The 25000-nt window shown below is 33.8% G+C and overlaps 1 protein-coding gene across 4 annotated transcripts in view; it reads left to right on the top strand.

Moving 5' to 3' along the window:
• LOC127960212 (disks large-associated protein 4-like) overlaps positions 1–25000 on the top strand; it is a 92141-nt gene that overhangs the window by 28513 nt on the left and 38628 nt on the right. For all 4 annotated transcript variants that reach the window (XM_052559815.1, XM_052559816.1, XM_052559813.1 and 1 more), the window contains exon 2: positions 24220–24267. The gene's annotated coding sequence lies outside the window, so the exon portion shown is untranslated. The remainder of the gene's footprint in view (positions 1–24219; positions 24268–25000) is intronic.

Consider the following 25000-nt stretch of genomic DNA (forward strand, 5'->3'; position numbering starts at 1 on the left):
TGTCTCTCTGAGCTAGATTATTTGTTAATTTCTTACATTTTCACATTTATGACATAATTTAGTGCTTATTTCAAGGTTATAATTATGGCCAGTGACAGAAGAAATTGCAAACATGATCCAAATGTTTTCTGCAGCAACTGTGGCTTATTTAATATATCCAAAAATTGTATTATTATATTAATGTTATTAATATATTAATATTAATGTTATTAATAAATGTTATAATTATTAAGTTATTGGACATTAAACAGAATATTTAAACACATTTCAACTCCTTTGCAAATTGTAAGTTAAATTAAATATATATATAAATATATTTTTTTTTATTGAGATAGGAATGCATTTGTTATTTTGATAAGTGCATTAAAGCTTTTATATATATCTTAAACAATAATGAAGATTTTTCAAATTTTATATGTATATAAAAATGAAAAAAAAAAATCTTCTTAATTATTGTTTTGTGAAGATGCAGGGCTGGGTTATAGAGATACTGTAGTATTAAATAGAACAAAAGCATAAATTCAAATAGTAAATGCAACAAATTGGATTTATGCACCTGTCTGGAAAAAAGCTAAATTATTTTTGCACAAAATCAAATCGAAGCAAAGAAAAAGACATTGATATATAACTGTTTGTGACAGTATAATGAGGCCATTTCTTGCTGCTTGGGAGAAACGTATTTTATTTAAAAATATAGCAGTGTGGGAATGTAATATATTAGAAAACTTATTTTGAAATATTAAAATGCATTGAAAAGCATGCAATATTATGCTTGCAGGGAATATGACTATGGTTTGAGTCAGAAACTGTTACGATCATTTTTACAGTATTGGTGTGTTAATTTGGCCATGGAGGTTTTGTGCATTGATTATGTATCCAGCAAACTTAATTATATTATTTACTTGTAAATGTTAATGAGAAATGCCTAATAGAATTGTGTCTGATTGAAGCGCATATGATCGAACTCATATGGTTTTGTGATGTTTAGAGTCTCTCCACAAGTGTTTTCAGTCTTTCTGTTCTCTAATCACTCTTGGGTTAATAGACTGTAGATATGATGTGCTGTTTAATGGTCTGTTGGGATGTTTTGCAGTATTTTTGCTCTTTTCTTTATGATTTCTAGGAACAACCTCACTAATTACTGCATGAAGTCATTTATGAGAAATGCTCATCAAAGCACAGACTGTTTCCGTAACCCTTCATTTGGTTTATTTGATAGAGCTGACATGCAATTACAGACTCATTTCAAAACATCCTATAGCGATCGTTATTGTTTTGATCTGTTTTAATTATGTAAATGCATTGATGGTGTGCTCTCTCGACCTAAGCATAAAGCACAGAAACATTCTCCGGTCTTCTGAAGTAGCTGTCTGCATCAGCCTTTAAACGGCTTGATATTTGCCTCTTTCATTTGTCAGAAGTCAGACGATGGCAAGCTGAAGTCTGGCGTCCTAATTAAATTGTTTCATCTCAGTGACATTTCTGATCAAATGCCTGTCAAATGATGATTCATGTTTTGGTCAATTAAACGACCACATGATCCGTGAATTGAGTCAGTCGAGTAATAAATGTGTGGAGATATGAGCTGATTGAGGATCACGGTTTTGAAATTGAATATGGGATTTTTGCTTAAATGTATTTGTTAAAGGTAGTAAGTTAATACAAAATTGAGACAAACTTGTTTCTGGGTCAACAATGTAATGGCTTGGATCTGTTAATAAAAAATTAAATAATAGTAATAATAAAATGCAACTCATTATGAACAGTATATTTTTCTGCATTGCATTTGTTTTACTACATATATATATATATATATATATATATATATATATATATAAAAATATATATATATATATATATATATATATATATATATATAGTAAAACAAATGCAATGCATTTTTTTTTTTGTTTTTTTTTTGTTTTTTGTTTTTTGTTTGGTTGTAGCTAATTATATTATGTAGTACAAAATTATTAAAATTACTAGTTAAAAAAAAGTATCAAATTCAATATGATTTTTTTAAGTACTTAAATATTTAAGTTAATACTTTTATTCAGCAAGGATGCATTTAATTGATCATATGCAATAATAATAATAAAACTTCCTATTTGTCTATTTATCACACTTTTCTTTCTCTTAGCATCAATGTTTCTTCTGGATCTTCTGATTTGATTAATAAAATACACTGAAATGCAATCCATACAGACAGTGACTTAAATACATCTCATTTATGATGCACATAATAAAGACCTTGAAAAATATGTGTGAAGATTGTACAGGAGTATTTAAGAGGACTTTGTCTCTGCTTTATTTATTTATTTATTTACTGTGTTCAGCAGGACTCGATTTCCCATCGATCTTGTATTTTTTATTCTTTATTTTTTGCATTGATTTAAAGTGGCAACCTTCTCATAAAATGTCTGTAAAGAGTTTGTTCAGAACGTCTGTCTTGGCTGAATAATTTGCGGATGGAGAGAAGGTGCGGTTGATATTGACAGGTGTGAGTATTTTGGACCGAGCGTCTGTCCTTCACTTAGAGGCGCATTGATCGACTCGGCCTTCAAAGTCTTTAACGAACAAGCTAATGAAACGCTGACCTTTAAAGGGAAAAGGTCAGGAAAACAGCGTGCGATCTAATGGTCAGACAGTCATTTAAACAGCTCAGAGATTTATTTAAACATACAGAAACACCTTGTTTTAAACTTTTGCTTTCTTAAATCTTCAGGTCATAGGTTGTTATATTTCTTGGAATAAAAAGTATAATGACTTTTAACTGGAAAACCATTTAAACGGCAGTAAGCTTGAAATACTGACTTTGTGCTCTTTCTTTCAATGATTTCTTCTTGATTATATGATTAAACAAACAATATTTACACTTCTGCCACAATAATGTAATTTTTTTTTTTACTAAGAATCTTAATTTAGGAACTTTTCTGAGCAAATATTGATATGCATTTGATTGTGATTAATATAATTTGATAAAAAATTAATTTGTTATTTATTGTATTTTGTTTTGTAACTAATTTAAGTGATGTCATTTTAAAATATTAAAACTTCAATTTGGTACATTTTGAATATTTTTATATTAAAATGAATACTTTTATTCAGCAAGGATGTATTAAATTGATTGTTAGTGACATTAAATGCTTGTATGTTGTTCTAAATCAATTATATTTCAAGTAAATGCTGTTCTTTTGAACTTTCTTCTTGTCAAAAAAATGTGAAGCATTTTCTAAATGTATAATAATCAGAAATGTTTCTGAAGGATCACGTGACAATGAAGACAGGTGTAAATTCAGTTTTGATAACAGGAATAAATTACATTTTATAATACATTCATAAAGAAAACAGACATTTTAAATTATAATAATATTTCACAATTTTATTGTTTTTACAGTATTTTTCATCAAATAAATCCAACCTTGGTGAGCAGAAGAAAAATTCAAAATCGTATAGACCTCAGTCTTTTAAACTATGTTTTTGATGTATTATAATATGTAATAGTGACATGCATTTCAGTGATGTTTCAATGTCTTTGTAGTCATCCAAACACACAACAGTGTGTCCAGTGTGTGCACGCAGCATTACATTAACACGCTTTAATCTGCTGCAGGCTTTTTGGAAACAAATCCAGCCAAAGCTTTAAAAGCCCGGCCCTTTATTCACGCTCGCTCTCTCACTCATACAGTCGAAAAGTCTTCAAGGAAGCCTCAAATGCTTAATCTGACAGATTTATTACAGAGCGTGTTTACATAATTGTGCGTTTATTCCTGTATAAACCATCAATTATTCGCTTCATGTTAAACTCACTTTCCGCCAGACAGTCGGGATGTCAGATAACATCCTGGTGTCACGCAGAGAGACGTCAGCGTCTGAGAAACCCGCAGGCAGGAGGAGGAACATTAAGTGTTCACGGACACGTCTCCTTCCTGCATACAGTGCGTGTTAATGGAATGACAAAACACCAGCACATTCATTTCTTTCAGCGTATGGTTTCTCTGATATATTCTCTCATTCATTCACACGTTGTATTCGAGGTTTGCTTTGCGCTCTCCGGACATGTTCTCCTAATTGAATCCAAGCGTAACTGAACAAAGCACAGATATCTGAAATCCTGGAGGCCCTGGACTCTTCCTGTGATAAAACATCGGCCTCCAGTTTTGAGTCCAGCTGCTGAGGAGAGATAAGACGTCACACAGAGAGAGTAATGTCCTGAAAGAGATAAAGCACCTGCGCTTAACCTTAAATTGACTTGGAACAGCATCTCTAACACATTTAACATCTGTAATGTGACACGTTTCCGACGGCTTAGCAAATACACTGCCATTCAAAAGTTAAAAAATGATTTTATATATATATATATATATATATATATATATATATATATATATATATATATATATATATATATACACACACACTTTCAAAATGAACAATATAGACATTTATTACATCTATTTTTAAAATAAATTCAGTACTTTGTCGCTTTATATTAATCAAAGAATCCTAATAAAAATGTATTGTGGTTTACACAAACAGAAATTACATTTTAAAATATATTTAAAGAGAAAACAGTATAATTTTAATAAAAATTATAATAATAAATGATTAAAAAAAAACACCCCTGGTGATCATTAGATTTCTTTAAAAAAGCTATTCAAATCAAATAAAAAATAATAATAATAATTACAAAAACTTTTCAACCCAAAACTTTTAAACAGAGGTATAAATAGTCAAATAATCAAATAAATACAATTTCAATAAATAAATTAATACTTTTTTAATATATACTTGATTGACTGATATTATTTAATAAAGTTATTTATTTTATTAAGTACAGAGTTAATAGATTTTTTTCCAGAAAGACTATTAAACCAATTAGTTTTTTTATAACGTGTGCTGATGAATTGTACATAATAAAGCAGAAACATTTATGACAGTGGAGTCAGTATAGATTTATTGTTGTTTAATATTAAAGGTGCTGTAAGAGATATTATGAATTTCTCTTTCCCACTGATGAAGACCCCGCCCACTCTCTCCAAGCCCCGCCCTCCACGCTCACTTCTAAATGACTGACAGCTGAAGAGCGTCTCAAAGTCTTCTGATTGGCTGAACATCCTGTGGTCAGATTGTGTCACAGATTTGATTCCTCAGGACAAGTAGAGACAAGTATGTGTGTTACTCCAGAAGAACATGGCTTACAGAATCTTTAATACGTCAAAGGGACACATACGCTTGACATGCTAAGAGCACGCTGATTCCTGCGTAATTCCAAGATGAGTATTTCCTCATTATTCTGTAGCATTTATATGTAAAATGTCTGCTTTTCTTATCCCTTGGCCTGCCAGCACCTCTGCATCTCTCCGTGTTTTCATGGCTCCTGAAGCAAACTCAATTTATGTGCTAATTAGCCTGGACAACTTCAATTGAAACATTAATTTGGAGCCATTTCCACTGCGAGCGCAAACAGCAGACTGAACACGACGATCGCATTCGGATCTCAAAGCGTCCTGTAACCGTGCATCAGTATGATCGATATCAGATATTTCAGATCATGTATACCTATATTTTGCAAGCATAAGAGATGTATTCCTGTTCTAATTATCAGAACACTGTTGTGCTGAAAGAATAGAAAAATTTGAAGATTTCAGAATGATTTAGTAGTTCACAGAGAACATCAGCTTCTTGTTTTGTGTTCGAAAGCATCTCTTTACATGCATTCTTTCTTTTATATTTCTATATTTACACCTGCTATAGTTCAAATTTTTTGACCTAGCAACAAGGATGTTCTAATGAGGTTTATTTATAATCATGGGAACATGGTTTTAAAAGATGCTAATACACTTTTTCCATTACGATCATTAGCATAGAAGCCTTGAAGTGTTTTAGCTGTGCTGTTGCCCTTCAAACAGACCTTTAGCTGGTAAACGTATCATTGATAAATATGCATGTTGTGATGGAGGTGTGTGTGTGTGAGAGATGATGGTACACAGATGTTTACAAGCTAGAATTGCTATTTGCCATTTTGGCTGTTTGCTTTTTCAGTTTGATGAATATGTATATGAGTTCACCCTTTTCTCCCATCGTTGCAAGGCCTCTGTAATAGCCAAAGCTTGACTGATTGGAAAACGTGTTTCAAATTTGTGAGGCAAATCAGTCCCAAAGTAATAAATACAACATTTGTATAAACCTGTTTTCCAAACTTTTTGAACACGTTTACCCAGAGTTCATCCAAAAATGACATTATGCTGAAAATGTGCTCATCCTCAGGCCATGAAAGATGAATGGCTCTGATCATGCTCTGCAGTGAATGGGTGCCGTCAGAATGAGAGTCCAAACAGCCGATAAAAACATCACAACCTCCCCAAACCACTCCTGTACATTAATATAAGTATCTCGAGAAGCCAAAAGCTGTGTTTTTAAGAGACAAATCCAACATTAAGACATTTTTAACTTCAAACTGTTGCTTCTGGCTAAAATGTGAGTACTCTATCAATTATAACACTTTGTCATCTAGTGAAAAAGTGGTCTGGTCTGAATCAGGAGAGAAATATGCACAGATCAAGCCCTGTTTATAAGCCAAAACTGTTCTTTTGAGGATTACCTGTGACGTTTTTATCAGCTGTCTCATTCTGACGGCACCCATTCACTGCAGAACATCCGTTGGTGAGCAAACGATGGAATGCTTTTTCTCCAAATCTGTTCTGATGATGAAACAAACTCATCTACATCTTAGACGGCCTGAGGGTGAGTGAATTCTCAGCAAATCTTCATCTTTGGATGAACTATTCCTTTAACCTGGAGTGAGTTCAGTGCTGTCGTGTGTTTGACGTCTGTCGAGCCGGAGGGACTGAACTCATTTGACTAAAGCTTCCTCTGCTGTGATGTTTATGTGTCTACACCGTGCCAGTCATTTAGAGGACGTGGATGTTACAAATACAGCATGCTAAGCCTTATTAAATCATGCCCTGTCAACACACACACACATATGCAAACAAGCAAAGAAATCAGTCAATACACTGTCAAGCCAAACACTCAATTTGATGGGGCGTGAATATAAATGAATCTAATGCATGGTCACATGTGCGTGTAAATCAGCTCCTTGAACGTGCATCATCCAATCTTGAACAGAATTTGAACTATATGTTTTATAATGTTTTGAGCTCAAGTGTTTTAGAGTATGAAGCTGGTTTTGCACTGTCAGATTTAATTTGTTGTGAATTATCAGATCTTTCAGTTTGTCCTTCGAGATCCAAATTAAAAGAGAATGCAGTTAATGAAATACTTATTAATTCACTGGATTAAACAAAAATAGACTTTCAGGACATTATTATTATTTTGTTCTTCAAAAATAGCCGTATTATGCAACTCAGACTCAGGAAATTGTTAAATTTGTATGTTTTGCAACACTTTCAAAGTGAAATGTCTAGTCAACGGCTCTGAATGCTAGTTCAGTTTTATCCAGAACAGATGAGTATGAATCTAGCAAGGTTTTATCAGGTTGTTGTGCATATCGTGGCAGTTCGGGAATTAAATGTTCAGTGAATGGCGCTAAAAGTGAATGCTCTGTTGAGGAAGTGGTTTGGCCGATACCTTATATCACAATATGGGTAATTTAATATCATGGTAAAGGCTCATACTTTATCAAAATATCAATTTGAGCTAGAAATTCAGTGAAAAAAATGGTTTATGTATTATGTGCTAATTCCTATTTTATCGGGATCATGGCCAAAAGATCAGATTATTCATAACAAATAAAAATGCTAATTTTCCAACCGTGAAACTAATATTATAACAGATAATGTGAGTTATTCTTTCACTTATTTCTAATGTAAAGCAGCCCATTGAACACAGTATGAACTGAGTATGATCCACAACCGGTTGACACATTTCTACACACTTCGTACAGCCCAGCCAGCTCTAATACAGATAATGGAGGGTGTTTTTGTTGAGTGCATGAGTCTCAAAAGCTTCGGCTGAAGCTACTTTCGGTTCACATCTGTCATAATGGTGCTCCCTCAATCCCTACAGCTGTGGGGGTGGGTGTGTGTCCCGATGGAGTATAAAGCTGCCGTGTGTGTGTGAATCTCAGAGGGATGTTGCTTTGTTTGTCCCCTTTGACCTGGCAGTAATTCTACAGTACAAAACCCTCTTTTAGCCCCCTGGATGGTACATAAATAGACGTGGCTAAAGTACTAGCTAATGTCGTTCTAGAAGATGCTTGTGAGAGCTAAAATAGAGAGAGAATGATGTTTGGTGTATTTAACAATTGCAACTAACTGTTGTTGTTTTTTGCATCAGATTATTGTTTGAGTTCATGTCATGCACTGGGATTAGTGCAGAATAACAAGAGACCAGATTGATAAATCTCATAAGAACAAGTAAAATTTCACCCCAACTTTAAAAGAAAAGCAACTTTGCTTACTGTAAATTAAATCTACTGACAAAACAATCATCATGCACTGTTCAGTTTTGAGATTTGGGGCTGTTTTGCTTTTTTTTTTTATTATGTGACATTTCTAAAAATTAACCTAAAATTAAAAGGAAAACATAAAAAATAAAAGCTATTACTGCTGATAATTATAAAGATTTGGCAGTTTAGTTTCATTAAATGTTCTAATCCCTAAACCTTTATATCCGGATGTTAAGTGTGATTGTTCTGCACAGTTTCTGCTACTGACTCTCCATTCCTTCATCTAAGTTTTCCAGTCAGTATTGAAGAATTAAACAGCCAGCGTGAGCAATAAAGGCATTAAAACAGGTCTGTGTCTGCACTCGTGTAACTGCTGGGAAACCTCTTCTCATTACCTTTGCATCAAACAGGAAACAGATGTTGAACACGGACAGAGATGAAGGAGACTCTGCTGATTGTGATTCTTTTTTATATGCAATACATTATTCCTTTTGTTTTAGGTGTGATGTTTATTCTGATATATTTTTATGAGATTCCCTTTAAATAAAATAGCATATGTTGGGGACAAATTAATCTTAGCTAGTACATTGTTTATGATACACTGGAAACATTTTAAGTGCCATATAAAATGTAAAATAAATCTTAATATTATGAGATCTTCCAACTCATTGGCTGTGAATCAGATTTCCTGACCTGACCTGAAGACCACACTCGACCCAAACCCTCAATAAACAATCATCTTTTTATTTTGTCTCCAATCAAGAACAGTTACTGAAATACCAGAATTACAGTAGTATATAAAAGCACACAATTATTCACAATGTGACTTAGCAATGATGTTTGATACGCTTAATTGGCCTTTGACATTTAACGTGCAGAACCTGACTTTGAACCTGACAACATTGTGATTAACCAATCAGATTTGAAGAACCAGTTTATGCTTACCATCACTGTTTGGTGCTTGTACGTCAGCGTCATTAATGTATAATTTCCTCTGATTTTAGGGATTACTCATGGTTAAGGTTAGGTTTAGGTGTACAAATATGGTCAAGATTAAATTTTTGGAGTAAAATGTTGTTCCAGGGTCAACAAAATATGTTGACCTAGGAACACATCTAACTCGGCAAAATCAGGACGTGCCATTTAACGTCACTAACAAAATATTCATAGTCCCTTTCAGATAAATTGCATGCATTTAAGTTTTTAAAGTGAATGAATTTACTTCAGTTAATGTATTAATTGCATATTATATATATTTTAATGAATTTCAAATATTTCATTCATTTAATTACATTGTATTTAAATTGTATTTGTGCCAAAATATCATGTTTAATTCAATGTGTTCGCTGCGGTATCTTTGTAATTATTTGTGAGATTCTCTTGCAATTTTTTTTTTCTGCACCAATTGTTGGTGCATCTTCTTGGCTGAAATGATGGATATAAATGCTTATGTTTGATCACTAACCTCACAGCATTATAGCGTGTGCATTGGGGCTGTGCTACTGTAAGCATGATTTGTGTGAGTACAGTGCTGACAGACTGACCTTTAGCTCTCGGTGTCTGAGAGAGTCAGTCGCAGCGCATCACATCAGTGGAGTCCACAGAGACCCGACTGCACATCCCAACACCATTAACTCAGAGCTGCCCTGAGTGAGCCCTCGCTTCACCTTTATTACAGCCGCAGCCAGGAGACCCACACACCACACACTTCACAGACAGGACAGCTCATATGCCAGGTGTAGGATTATTCAGAAATGACCACATGCTTTTTTTAATATATTATTAGCCTATAGTAGTTATTCAGCATTTCATATCTATCTCTCCATGCAGAATATTTTCAATTTACAGGATCTTAAAGGCCTTATAGAGAAGACCGCATTGGACACATGCTAAACGATTCATCTGTTATAATTTAATTAATTAATAAGTTAATTAATTCCATGGAGAATATTAAAGAGACTTGAGACTGGACTTGGATCAGTAAGAAACCACCTAGCAACCGCAGAGCAATACCCTAGCAACAGTCTGCAGCACTGTAGTATTGGGGATTTGTATATAAACAAACATCATAGATGATGTAATGTTTTTATTTTTATTTTTATTTTTAGTATTGCTGGACTGTGTGTGTGTGTAAATATATATATATGTGTGTGTGTGTGTGTGTGTGTGTGTGTGTGTGTGTGTGTGTGTGTGTGTGTGTGTGTGTGTGTGTGTGTGTGTGTGGTATTTTTTTTTTTTTTTTTTTACCATTGCATAGTGTCTGTCTGTGTGTGTGTGTGTGCGCGCGCGCGCGCGCGTGCGCGTGTGTGTGTGTGTGCGTGCGTGCGTGTGTGTGTGTGTGTATATATACATACTGTACACACACCATGCGATGGTAAAATGTAACAACCATATTGTGATATATATTTTGTATATGCAAAGAGTCTGTGAAAAATGCAGAGAAAAACATTTACAAAAGAACAGTAAGATTCAAATAAATATGAATAAGATTAATCTGTATTTTTTTTTTTTTTTTTTTTTTTTTTTACAAATTGGCTCTTTATATATAAAATACACTTTATAGCTGCCTTCTCAATTTTATGATGGGGCTCCCTCATGCTGTATTTGGTGATCTGTGTAATAAAAACAATTGAAAACAAGAGTTTAATATGTCAATTTTACTGTTTTTAATAGATTAATTTGTTATTAATAATCTGATATCCATGGTTATTAAACCATTTTTAAACAAAATGTTATTTGAAATAAAGTAAACGTTAACTGAAACAAACTGTTCCAGAGCAACATTTCTCATTTTAGTTTTACTTGTTTTCATCTGCCTAAAAAACAAGAAATGAAATAAACGTTAATCAAAACTATATAGATATAATAAAAAAGTCAAAAACACAAGACAATCACTAAAGCTTTCCAGAACATTAAAATGAACAGAAAAAAACATTTAATATATATATCAATATATCAATCTATATTAACATCTCAGAGTTTTTTTTTTTATATATATATATAACACCGCTGAAATCAATCACATTAAATGAAGCACTGTATTATCCAATTATTTTTTACCTTCAGTTACTGTAAAATAAAACTCATACTGTGATAGATTTCTACTGTGGAGGATAAAAGCCCAGAGCTGAAGTGAATGTTCCAGCATGGATTGAGACGGATCATTTTCTTCTTGTGTTTTGTCATGGGCTCATTCAGCCAGTTGTAGAAATAACAGCATTATCCTCATCTCACGCCTCTCAACAACTGATCCGAGTTTTTGTACAGTAATGTCTGTTTGCTGCAGTAAGATGACTAATGGAGAGGCTGTGTTGCTCAGATTTTACTCTATCAAACTATAATAGCTGTATGTTTCAGTCTCTGTGACAGTGGCTTTAAGGTCTAACATGTTGAATTCTCTCCTGTCTTTTTCTTTGTGTGTTTGATGGACCGTCCTCACTGACCATCCAGTCTGCAGATGCATTTATTAATTTATGCATTCATTTATGCATAACTGGATACAAGAGAGATGCAGCCTCACTCGGAAACATTTAATTTTATTTCTGCACTTTTGACTGATTGATTGACTGACAGAGGGATTGATGCAATTATGCATTTATGTATGCATTATTTTATACATTTTTTTATTAATTTTTTATTAATGCCTTCTTATTGGAGAAAATGCCCCTGTAATATGCATGTACGCAGTTATGTTTTTTACAAGCACTACAGACTCAAATTAGAAGAACTAATGAGACAAAATTTGAAGGACAATAAAAAGGTATTTACAGAGTTATTGCCATATTAACTGCTGTTGATACTTTTGTCTTTATTGCATAAACACATCTAATTTGATGAAATGCATCTGAATATGTGTACCTCAACAGTGCCAGATCATGTCTGGAGACATGAACCCAAAGTCATGGTCCTGGGTTTGATTCTCAGAGAATGTACGTATTGATACAATGTAATGCTTGAACAGGGGTCGCGCTGAATAAAAGCGCCTGCCAAGTGCACAAATGTAAATGTCACGCTGGCACTGCTTCCATTCTCATCAAGCGTGTGAGTCAGCTGTCAGCGTGTGTAGGGTAAACTCCAGCAGCAGTTGGATGTGGATTGGCTGGCAGCAGGAGAAGACATGTGGTCTGCTCTCTCTCTAGAGCTCAGTCTTTAAACCCATTGTGAAGAGCACAAGCTGCAGATCATCATGAGTCTCAAGCACACTCAAGCATGCGTCGCTCATTAATCTCTATAAACGCACTGGCATCGTTGTCTTTGATGTGTTTGTACTGTATTAGAAGATGGATCTGCTCAGTAACTGCTCTAAATCTGATGTTGAATTCAGCAGAGAAACATCAGATTTTAAAACAGCATTTGAAAAAAAAAAAAGAAATGTCATCTGTCAATTTTGTGCATGCATCAAGATTTGATAGCTTGTTTCTTCCATGGGATATAGAAAACTAAAAAGGTAATTGTGATGATATATCTCACAAAACAATTTTTTTTTGTCAGAATTGCAAGATGTTGCAAGATGTAAAGTGAGAGTTGTGAGATGTAAATTCAGAATTGCAAGATGTGAAGTCAGCATTGCAAGACTTAAATGGTTAGTTCACCCAAAAATGAAAATTCGTCACATGAAAGAAGAAAGTCACATGCACCTAGGATGCTTTGAGGCTGAGAAAAACATGGACAAATTTTCATTTTTGGGTGAACTAACCATTTAAAGTCAGAATTGCAAGATATAAAGTCGCAAATACCTCTTGATTTTATTTTTTCTTTATTTATTTTTTTTGTCCAGCGTAAATCAAGCAATATGTGATGTTTTAGCCATTTGGAGTAAATAAATTGATTAGCATAAATGCTTTTTGCTAATTTCTACTTTAGTAATTTTTTTACTCAGTTCACTGGTGTTATTTTTTAAATAAATATATATATATTTTTTTATTGCACTCCAAAATACATGTGTATGCCAATGCATTCTATTAATTTCAGATGTTCTCAAGAAAATATGTTGCACTGACTGACTAAGTGCAAGGCTGGTGATAATTTTGACCAGTCCTAGCAGTGTTGCCAGCTGTATTACACACAATATGAGACTCAATCACACTCCGATTCAGACTCCATCTTGGTTCATGCCCCACGGGACGCCTGCAGAACACAGCTGTAACTCCAGAGATGTGGGACAGAGGCAGATTTTGAGGATACACCCCTCACTATTGTAGAAAAACCCTGGAGACTTGATGCAGAAGTACAGAGTTCACAATAAAGACCAGAGGAGTGTAGAATGATGCATTGCCTGCGCTCGCAGACAGATATATTAAGAAAGAAGATGTCGAAAGGAGAAGGGGAAGCTCATTTTGATTTCAAATTTATAAAAGCCCATGGAGTCCAAAATAGCACTCATTTCAGTGGAAGAAGTCCATCCTACATTGTCATTGTCACATCAAAATCCACACACATATTTCGTTTAGAACTGTTTTGGAATTTTTCACCTGTAAATGGTGCTTTATCTGTGCGGATATGTCTCCTTGTTGATTATTGTGATCACATTTTAAGTATGAATCATTTTGGTATAGAGGCCATCACATTGCTTTTTCCTTGAGCGATAGTAAGTCTTTTCTTCCAGCATTTCCTCACAACTCCTAATAGTTCTGGGAACAGTGCACCGAATGGCTGGTTTGCTCTCTTTGGTAAAGTAGGGCATGTGAGAGCCTGGGGATGAACAGGATTAATGCACTAATTCCATTCATGCACTATTCAATACGGCAGAGGTGCTTTCATCAGTAATCTGCTGAGCAGAGCCCAAACTCCCTCACATTACGCCGTATCATCAGCTCCATCAGTTCATGCTCACGGACGCTGATAGGAGACACTTCTCACAGCTCTTCTGGGCTGAAGATGTTGTGGCTCTTTATGTGGGTCTTAGACACACCCGAGATCCTCAAGAGGATGTTCAGCGGTGTGTTAGACCATGAAATGGCTTTTATCCCTTTAATGTTACCCTGGGTCCCATTTATAGTAACTGTGTACAAGAACAGGAAGTGCTGGGAAAGATACTGTTGCATTGCAATATTGCCTTACTCTCTTTAAAAAGGTAACTACTTAGTTGCTTTTTATAGAAAGTAATATGTTACGTTACCTTTATTACTTTTTCTCATCTGGCCTGGACTGGATTGTTTGCTTTTCATATAAAAAGTTCTATTTTTGGCAAATATTAAAGCCCTTTCAGACCAAAAGTGAAATGAATCGGGGTCAAGGAAATGTAAACTGAACTGTGTTCTGCTGTGCTGCTTTTCTTGATTGCATGAAGATTGAATGACACAGGAGAAGAAAGTTCAACACACACACACACACACACATAAAAAGAGAGAAAGAAACAAAAATGTCATGTTTATCTACAGTCATTTTTGGATAATTCATATGGTTGAATTTATATAATCAAAAGTCAGCAGCAAAGACATGAAACGACAAACAAATAAAATTCTTAATTTAGTCGTTTACCTTTTGAAAGATCTAAAATCCTTGCATTTTAGATGGCAATATTAATACTTTATATATTATATTCTGAACATAAATGAATTTAAGTGTAAATGTTATTATAATATTAAAATACTGTAGAGACAGAAAACAAATCATAATATCTTATGCATTGTTTCTTTTCAGACGACTGTATCATTTATAATAATTTGGCACTTTGACTGGAAAACGAGTAAAATAGTCGTTTTGAAGAAAATGTGAGTGCTTGATATGGCAAATGTGGTTGCTAGGCGGCTGCTAGGGTGTTCGGGGTGGTTGCTAGGGTGTGATTTTTTATTTATTTTTCCAGTTTATTGTTTGGTTAATATTTACCTTATGCTCAGTATACGTTTACTTTATTTTCACTTTTTGCACGTCTTTGTTTGTTACGGATAAATATGCAAAGCTAATCTCACACAGCTATACTGGAGCATGGTTTGCTGACAGACAAATTTCACATGCAATGGATAAAACAACTATGAATGTGTCATTGTGCAGTCGTGCTGTATATAGATCTGTGTGTTGAGTCACGCAGCGAGCTGCCGCTGATCCTGGGCTTTATTCTGCTCAGTCACTTCTGCTGTTAAACATGACAGACGAACATCCTTCCTCCTGATGCCACGTGACCAGAGATGGAGGTCTGTTCCTCTCTTCCTCTCCAACATTACTGATTTAGGAGATCATAAGCACTGCTGAAGGGAACCCACAGGCAGTTTGGCTGATTAAGAGTTGGCAGAGACGGATGGAAGTCAGCCAAAAACAACAGCACCGCTATTGAATGAAATATTGACACAGCTTCTGAGAAGCATTGATCTTTGTTTGATGACTACGGTACTCTGTTTAAAGAGCTAAACTGCTCTTTGAAATTAAAACAATTACTATGAATACATTTTTTACTACTTTCATCCAGGGTGGTGGAAATATTTGGATATTTATACATCATTTACAATCCATGCTAGCCTTAAAGGTCCACCCAGAAAAATTTAAATAATTTATTTCGATCTTGACATTTTCTATTTCATTGTTTTTTTTTATATTATTACTTTTTTATTATTATTATTATGGACTACTTTCATGTAGTCCGTATGACTCTATGCACTTTCATTATATGGAAAACAAACTTTTTTTATTATTATTTAGAATTCCTTTCACTTGAAGCAAAAATACATATTAAGACTTTTTTTCACAGATTTTGTCTTGAATATACATTTTGTTAACCCAAAAACATTCACCCATATTGTTGTACAGTTTGTTCACCCAAAAATGATCCTCTATATCCTCTGCAGTGAATGGGTGCCGTCAGAATGAGAGTCCAAACAGCTGATAAAAAACAATATACAAATAATCTAATAATCTTCAGAATGGTTTTGTTTCTTACAAACATGCAGCTTTTGTCTTCTCTAGAGATTAACTGATGGACTGGAGTGCTGTGGATTAATGTGATGTTTTTATCAGCTGTTTGGACTCTCATTCTGACGGCACCCATCCACTGCAAAGCATCCATTGATCAATGATCAATTGTGTTTAGCAGAAGAAACTAAGTCATATGGATATGCATGAGTAAATTATGAGGAAAATGTGATTTTTATGTGCTATTTCTGAACTGTTCTGTTAAAAGCGAGCAGTCAGACATGCAGGTGCTGCATTTCATTTTTCAGAGGGACTCTGTGGGATATTGTGTGTGCAGACCTGCTCCTGAACAATGATGTCCTCTGGGTTACGCTGTAATTGCTCTGGACGTGCGTGGACAGACACGCTCGCTGAATTCTCAGAGAAAATACTGCTCTTTACAATAGACTCATAAAAACTAAGCATCAAAAACAGTTTATGAATCTAAAAGGTGGTTATGAAATCATGAGCATATTAGCATATGCCACGTTTGCATATCAACACCTATTCAGTATTCAGCTAATTTACCCCGCCCTGACAGCTAAGCTGTGTGAAGTCTTAAAGGTACAGTAACAGCAAGTTTCATTCAAGGTTGGATCAAGAGTGGGTAATAATCACGAAATGGTAAATTGTGTGGTTTTGTGCTGCATGAATAATTGTAAATGCACAAAAAAGCTACAAAATGTCAGTTCTTTTCAGTGTTATTTTACTATCAATGGGATTAATTCATGAAACACGAGCAGAACTAATTTTTGTGTAAATCGCGTGTAAAGTGGTTTTGGCGTAAATTTTTGGATTCATTAAAACGTTCGTATTTTCCAAATGTTAGTTGGTACGAAATAAATCTACACCTGCTCCCAGCCACGCGTAAATAATGCGTTTAACTTCTGAACGTTTTGCTCATTAATACGGCTGCATTTTAATTCACCTTAATCGGGTACATATTTACACAGCATTTTGAAAAAAATATTATATATATTAATGACATACGGTTTTTCTTTTAACTTTTATCATGAGAGCCAGTAATAGGATCTGTAATATGCTTCCAAACTTCCTTTTTTAGGACCTGATACGCCACTAGTATGCTTGTAAATAAAATGTGGCGTTTTGAATGAACTTCTGATAATAAAACTTCAATTTCTGCAGCTGAGAAATGTTTCTTTTTCAGTCGCTTTTGAGAAGACATGTTGAAATCCTTCGTTTGGGTCATAATATGATGCTCATATATAGTTGTCAGTCGGATTTAATAGGCGAGATTTATGACTGATTGGAATTCATTAACACACACACACACATTTCACTATCACATCTGACGTTTACGAAGTTTTTGTGAATCAGGAGAAGAGTTTTCGGGAAGTTCTCTTTACGCGTAAATCACTCAGATATTTACTCGTATATTTACGAATGTTTCATGAATGAGACCCATTGTTTGTTAATATTGTGAATAGCATTTTATTTTCACATTATCTGCTTTCATGTTAATTTTAAAGTTTTGGTAAAAAAAAAAAAATTAAGTTATAATTATTTTTTATTTCTGTTTTAGTTTTTGTTGTAGATCAAGTCAGATAAGGAATGTTGCTTGGCAAATATACTTATTTATTTAGTTAGTTTTAGTTGATTATATTAGCCAATGGTTCGCGGGAACTGATATTTTTCTAAACAGGTTTTTGGTTTTGTTTTTCACTAAAATATCTAAACATTCTTTACATTCAATTGAGAAGCAAAATTACATGAGCTATTATGTCATGTTTTCTGGAGAAAAAAAATTAATAAATTTAACTATATATATATATTTTTATATATTTATTAGACTTAATTCCTTGTAATTCCATTGCATTGTGCACAACTAAACTGAGACAATAATCAAACACACAATCTCTGTTGCTGATGTAACGCTGAGAATGATTTTGGCAAAGTCTATTTTAAATAAAAAGTAAATAGGAGTTTTAAGTTATGTATTTAATTTTTATTTTATTTTATTTTTATTTTATTTTTTGACAGTTAAATATGTTTCTAATTGTATTAATTTCTATTTAATGTAATTTAATCTGCATTTGGCCCTTCCTGGAAAACTAAAGTTGATCAAATGTGACAGTAAAGACATTTATAATGTTTCAGCAGATTTCTATTTAAAAAAAAAATGCTGCTCTTTTGAACTTCAAAGCTTCCCAACACTGCTAATAATAAAAATAATAATTCAGTTTTCGCTCATGCATATTAAGAGTCAGTGTTTATACAGTCACGTTGTTGGATAATCGCTGTGTGGTGAATATGAAATTGCTATTTAATGATAATTATTAATGATTCAGGCAGACTGTGGTTTGTGCTGATTTAACCACCGAGTCGCACTCTTTACAGGAACTGCTATAATTGTCATAAATGTGTCTCTGTGCACCTTATGGCATCAACCGGGCTATGATAATTGAAAATAGCTGTGACCGTGCTGCTGGTTTCAATTATCATTTGGAAGCAGTAATTGTTTTTATTAGCTAGAAAGACTTCAAGTGAGTTTGTGCCACGAGAAGATGCCGAGAAGGACAAAGGCTCTCGGGATACTGGATAAATGGGATTGACCGCGAGGGAAGAATGACCCATATCTCTTCTGCCAGCCACGTATGCAGTCGAGGCCTTTAAACAGCATTGAATCAGCTCAGATGCAGCGGGACGATTGCAGGGAAGCCCAGCATCACGTTTAGTGTACTGTGATCTCTGTAGGGCCTGGAAATCAGCTCTCGGTTGATATCTCAGCGGTCTGAGCTCACAGATGCTTACAGTACAGTCTATATGAAGCATGCTGCAGGACACTGTCAGTTCATGCAGTTATTAGTCAGAGTCTTCATCACCTGTAGTTCTTGTGTTGTTAGTGTTAGACTCGTTTAGTGAGGCTCAATGTCATGTGATTCCTGCATCATTTTAAGCCTAAAAAAGACTTCTGAGAAAATCCATGTGCATGCTGTGCTCTTGTGGTATTCCCACTTTTGTGAATATTGAAAAGTTGCACTCTTAAAAAAAAAAAAAATAATGAATAGAAATGCTGTTTTGCAGAAACAATTTGAAATTAGTTATCTAACAATCATATTCATCCTTTGACTTGGTTCATACTGTGAAAAACGACAACTGAAATCACAATATGACTTATTATGATTATCAAATCACAAAGATTACAATTTAGTTAAATAAATAATGTGCTGCTCGTTTTTTGTGACGGTAATTATAATAATTATTATTATATGGCTATTTATTATTATTAGTAGTAGTAGTAGTATATTTTATGGCTTTAAAATAATAATAGTATTTATTATTATTATAGTTATATAAAATATATATTGTCACTATACTACTTCTACTAATAATAATTAGTATTATACTGATGTATAATAACAACATTGTTTCCAAATTATGCTGCCCTACAAACAACAGACCTACAACAAATCTGTTTTCCTTATTACATTTAAAAACACAATCATTATTTTATTTATTTATTTGTTTGTTTGTTTTGTATTATTTCCAGAAAAATTGCAACCAGATGTTTGTTTGTCAGTTTAATAAGATATCTATGAATAATTCATGCACAGTGTGGCATGCATGATACATCAACTTCTGAAAAAACATTTATTATTATTATTTTTATTGCATTACTTTTGATTTATTTATTATTATTTTTAATGCACGTGGTCCAGAAATATTAACAGCTGTTCTGGCCCATCTATAGGTTTGAATCCAGGTTGTGTTTTCTGATCAAAAATGCTGAAAGAAATTCAAAAATAAATCAATAGATGAGTGCAAAGCTTACTGAAGGCTCTTCTGGAGGGACAGATGTTTATCCATCTGACTTTGAATTTAGAAAAGAGCCATCTGGTTTGGAATTAGAAATGATGAATAGTCGTATATGCTGTTAAAAATAGTTTTGCATTAATACTAGCTTCACATTAATAGTCTCTGTCAGCATGCTGATTCATTCTCCTCTGGTTTTGTCTTCCAGCTTAACCCGGAGTCAGTCTGCTCTGGGCTTGTAGTGATCACATATAATCCCTTTAGAGACAGCAGGAGAGAGCAAACAACAACATTTCAGCTCTTCATTTCATCTCTCTCTCATCCGTTTGCTTTTTTTCTTAAATGCAAGAGCCACTATTAATCTGAACCCGCCTGTCTGCAATATTCTCGATCTTCTGTGAGAGACTGACATGCATTCAAAATGAGATTACAGTACAATCTCTTCAGAGTAAACAGATATTTTCCTCTTTTGTGTTCAGAATGCTGTCGATTCTTTATCCGAAGGAAATTTGAGAAGATAGACTTAGATGTTATTAATTCACATGCATAAAGACCTACAGCATAAAATGGGTCCATATGATTTTTGCATGCATTAAATTGATCAAAAGTCATATATAATGTTACAAATTATTTATATTTTAAATAAATCATGGTTTCCATGAAAATATAAAGTGGCACAACTCTTTTCAACATTGATAATAATCAGAAATGTTTCTTGAGCTGCAAATCATCATATTTTCATGATTTCTGGAGATCATGTGACACTGAAGACTGGAGGAATGAGGCAGAAAATACAGCTTTGATCCCAGGAATAAATTAGAGTTTAACATTTATTCGCTAAGAAAACAGTTATTTTAAATTTTAATACAATTTAGCAATTTTTACTGTATTTTTAATTTAACAATTGCAGCCTTGGTGAGCAGAAGAGACGTCTTTCAAAAGCATGAAAAATTTGACCAACCCTAAACTTACGCCTCAATCAAAAATCGTTATACCTCATAAACAGAAGTTCTTGATCAGGATATCTGAGCTGTGGGGTGAGAGAGATGACAGGAGACAGGATCGGCACAGCCGGGAAGGGTTGTATTATTTGATCTTGTCCTGTGGGTATCAGGATTTGAACGCACCGCAGGCCAGGAACCACTCGACTGATATCTGCAGGCACCGGAGGCCAAATTACAGACCAGAACAAAGAGATCCTGGAGGGTGGATGTGAGCTTTGTGATTTAGTCGTGATGTAACTTGAGCCTTAACCAGGACAGAAGACAGAAGAGGGTCTGTTTCTCAATATATCACGGGTTATAGAGAGACTGTAAGGGCTGCTAGGGGTTAATAGAGGTCAGCTGATCTTTTAGGATCATTCAGGTTCTTTTTGCACCTGCAGGTAACAGCGGCTTGATCTTCGACCACAGGTCTAGAACTGAGAACTGGTTCTTATTTTTAAATATTTTTTTATGATATTTGGTCCTTTTAATGGTTCTTATGTGTCTGTATTGATTGCAAATTAACATTATTCTCAAATAATCTGTGGGTGTTTCCTGTACTGAATCATGTTTGATTGAAGGAAGGATGGATGCCACATATCATATCATTTTTTTTAAATTCTTCCAATTCAAAAATGAACATTTTGTCATAATTCACTTATCTTCGTGTCTGTACAAACCTGTGGTTTTAAGTTTTTCTGATAAATCAATGCAACAAACAAAATACACATTTCTTCCTCTGTTTTTTTACATTTTCCAGTAAAAATATTTAAACATTTTATATCAATAAGATTTACTTTAGAAGTAAAATTACATAACATAAGCTTTAATATTTATCAGAATTAAGTGAGTTATGCTTAAAACAAGAGAAAAATAACTGATATTCAGGTAAGAAAAATACTACTTTTTTCTTTGAATTTATTTAAATTGTTTTTTCTTTCCCCTTTGGTAGATTTATTTATTTATTTATTTATTTATTTTCTGGTTTTATGCTTAGCAAAGTGAATACAATTACAAATGAATACAAAAAAAGCTGGTTTTATTTCTTCCAGAGCAGTTTAATTTGTCCGAATCTGACAATATCTGACATCTTTTAAGCTAAGCACAGATTCAGGCCAGGTCTCATTGAACATCTAAAGCCTGAAGGTGTCGATTGCTTGCAGTTTATTTCAAGTTCAATAAAGCGCTGTATCCTGTCGGAGCCGAGTAAAACATGTGGAAAGAAGTGAGTCGCTGAATTCTTGTGCTTTCCTTGCGCATTAATAAATCAAGATGAACCCTTAAACATTTTAACAAGATGTGACAACTGTCATGAAATATTCAAATGCACTGCATGCAAATATGTGATGCTTTCATAGATTCCTTCTTGTGTGGCCGATCATGGAAAGATACCAGAGCTATATAAACAAAACAAATATATATAGATAGATAGATATTTTTTTCTTGCTGCTGCCATCGTAGTCAGAGCGGAGTCTGTGCTGTTCTCCAGAGCTTCATGTTTGTAACGTGAACATGAGATCATCCATCATGCCACACACACAGGGCTGTTCAAGGCTCAACTACAAACATGAACTCCTTCAGGGGACATCCTCAAGGGGAAAACTGCTGCATTCAAATCTAAATGACATTTTATTTTAAAAATGCAAGGGTGTTTCCTCAGCGAGATGATTTTTTTGTAGTTGTTAGGTATTATATTGTTTCAATCTGTCTGCCAATCTGTCATTTTTTTTGTAATATTTTGTGAAATTTACTAGCAATTTAACAATTTAAAATTCAAAGACACAAAATAGTTTTCAGTGGTTGTCTCTGGGATCCAGAACGACTAGAAGCTGAAAGCACAGAAATGACAAACAGCTTTCCAGCTCTGCTCGTATTAGTCTCGTTGAAGCAGACTAAAGAATCAACAAAACAGATGCCAGAATAAAAATAGAAACGCAGCAATTAAAGCAAGCTAGAAGCTCTCTCTCTCTCTCTCTCTCTGTGTGTGTGTGTGTGTGTGTGTGTGTTGCCTGTGATTGTCTTATCACATTGACTCTGTAATCATTTTTGCATCCATGACATAATTAAATCTGTGAAATGATTGATTGGATTAATTAGGAATGAAGTAAGACCAGCTGCAAACACACACACACACACACACACACACACAGAGAGAGAGAGAGAGAGAGATCACAAGAAGGCAATTATAAATTGGTAAGCATTGTTTCTCTCTTCTGTCCATCCATGTGTTATGTTTGATGTATAAGTTGTGTTTGGAGTCTATTATGGCCTGATATGTTTCTCTTATCATTGCACACTTTTGTGTTTTGCTCTTTTTCTTTAAAATAAATGTTTGTCAGGTTACCGAGAAATGTGTAACATCTTCAGTAACTGGCTGTTTAATGTTGTTGAAAGAAGTATCTTCTGCTCACCGAGGCTGCCTTTATTTGATGAGAAAAAAATTACTATTTAAAATAAATGTTTCTATGTGAATATATCGTTAAAGTGTAATTTATTCTTGTGATGCTTCGCTGTATTTTCAGCATCATTCCTCCAGTCTTCAGTGATCTTCAGAAATCATGAAAATATGCTGATTTACTGCTCAAGAAACATTTCTGATTATTATCAGTGTTGAACACAGGTGTGCTGTGTAATATTTTGCATTTCAGGATTCTTTGATCACAGAGCATTTATTTGATATAGAAATCTTTTGTAACATTATAAATGTCTTTACCGTCACTTTCAGTTTAATGTGTCCTTACTGAATAAAATACCTTTTAAAAGTGTTTTTAGAAAGTATATAAGATTTCTCACAGCCATGGTGCAGCACAACACAGCAGTTCACAGATGTGATTTTCATGTTTATTAATATTGTTTGTACTATAATCCCATGAATATGGATGGTTTTAGAGACTAATCTTCAGCACATACACATGAACTTATTACTCAGACGTCATGTTGTCAGTTCAGTGAATCTTTAAAGGCATTGTGGTGTTGCATTAATTATGCATGAAGGTGAGAAAGACTGACGAGATTGACATGACACATGCATTAAACATCCACCCCATCCCATGACAGCAGCACCTGTGTTTTTACAAACATGTCTTTCAGGACAAACCTCAGTCACCTCATGAATATGATTTATATCTGTTCTGCATATGCTAATGACTTGCTTTGTTTCAACAGGAGATTTCACCTGCTGGTTTTGGCACAACATTAGGATGACCTTCAAATGTAAGTATGTTTTTAGTAACTCTCCACATATTTAAAATATTATTTTAGTATCACTGAGATACTACAAAAAGTTCAATAAAAATTTGGTGTTCGTTTTTATTGTTATATTTTCTATTTTCATTTCATTTTGTTGTATTTGTTTGAATATTTTGTATGCATGTATGCATGTGTGTGTGTGTGTGTGTATATATATATATATATATATATATATATATATACATACATTTTTAATTTTTTTTTTTTTTTTTTTTTTATTCAACAACTGTTTATTTTAGTTGCCACGAGTGAACTTTAAGCCGCTTTGGTTAAAAAGTTTTGCTGATCAGCATCTTCTGTCCTTCTGTTCTCCTGAATGTCGTGTCCTCGGCTGATGTTGTACGCTCCATAGCACACGTGTGCATTAAAATTGTAAATTTCGACTTTGAAATTCAGATGCTGCTTATTAATTTCCACAGTGAGCACATTATGCAAACGTGGCCTCTTTGAAAGAGCTCATTATTATCTCAATGAAATAATTGCTTTGACCTTGTATCATATTATATCATTAAGCACTTGAGAAATAAATGAGCTTTTTGCTCAGTAAGATGATCCTCGTTTTACTGTTTTTTAGTGTGCTTTTTTGTGAAACTGGTTTGTAAAAAGGAACCTTTTTTATTGAATATATATTATTATTATTATTATTATTATTGTGATTATTATTTATTCATTTATTTATTTATTTATTTTTTTAAAT

Source organism: Carassius gibelio, chromosome B6, assembly GCF_023724105.1.
Source record: "Carassius gibelio isolate Cgi1373 ecotype wild population from Czech Republic chromosome B6, carGib1.2-hapl.c, whole genome shotgun sequence".
NCBI lineage: Eukaryota > Metazoa > Chordata > Actinopteri > Cypriniformes > Cyprinidae > Carassius > Carassius gibelio.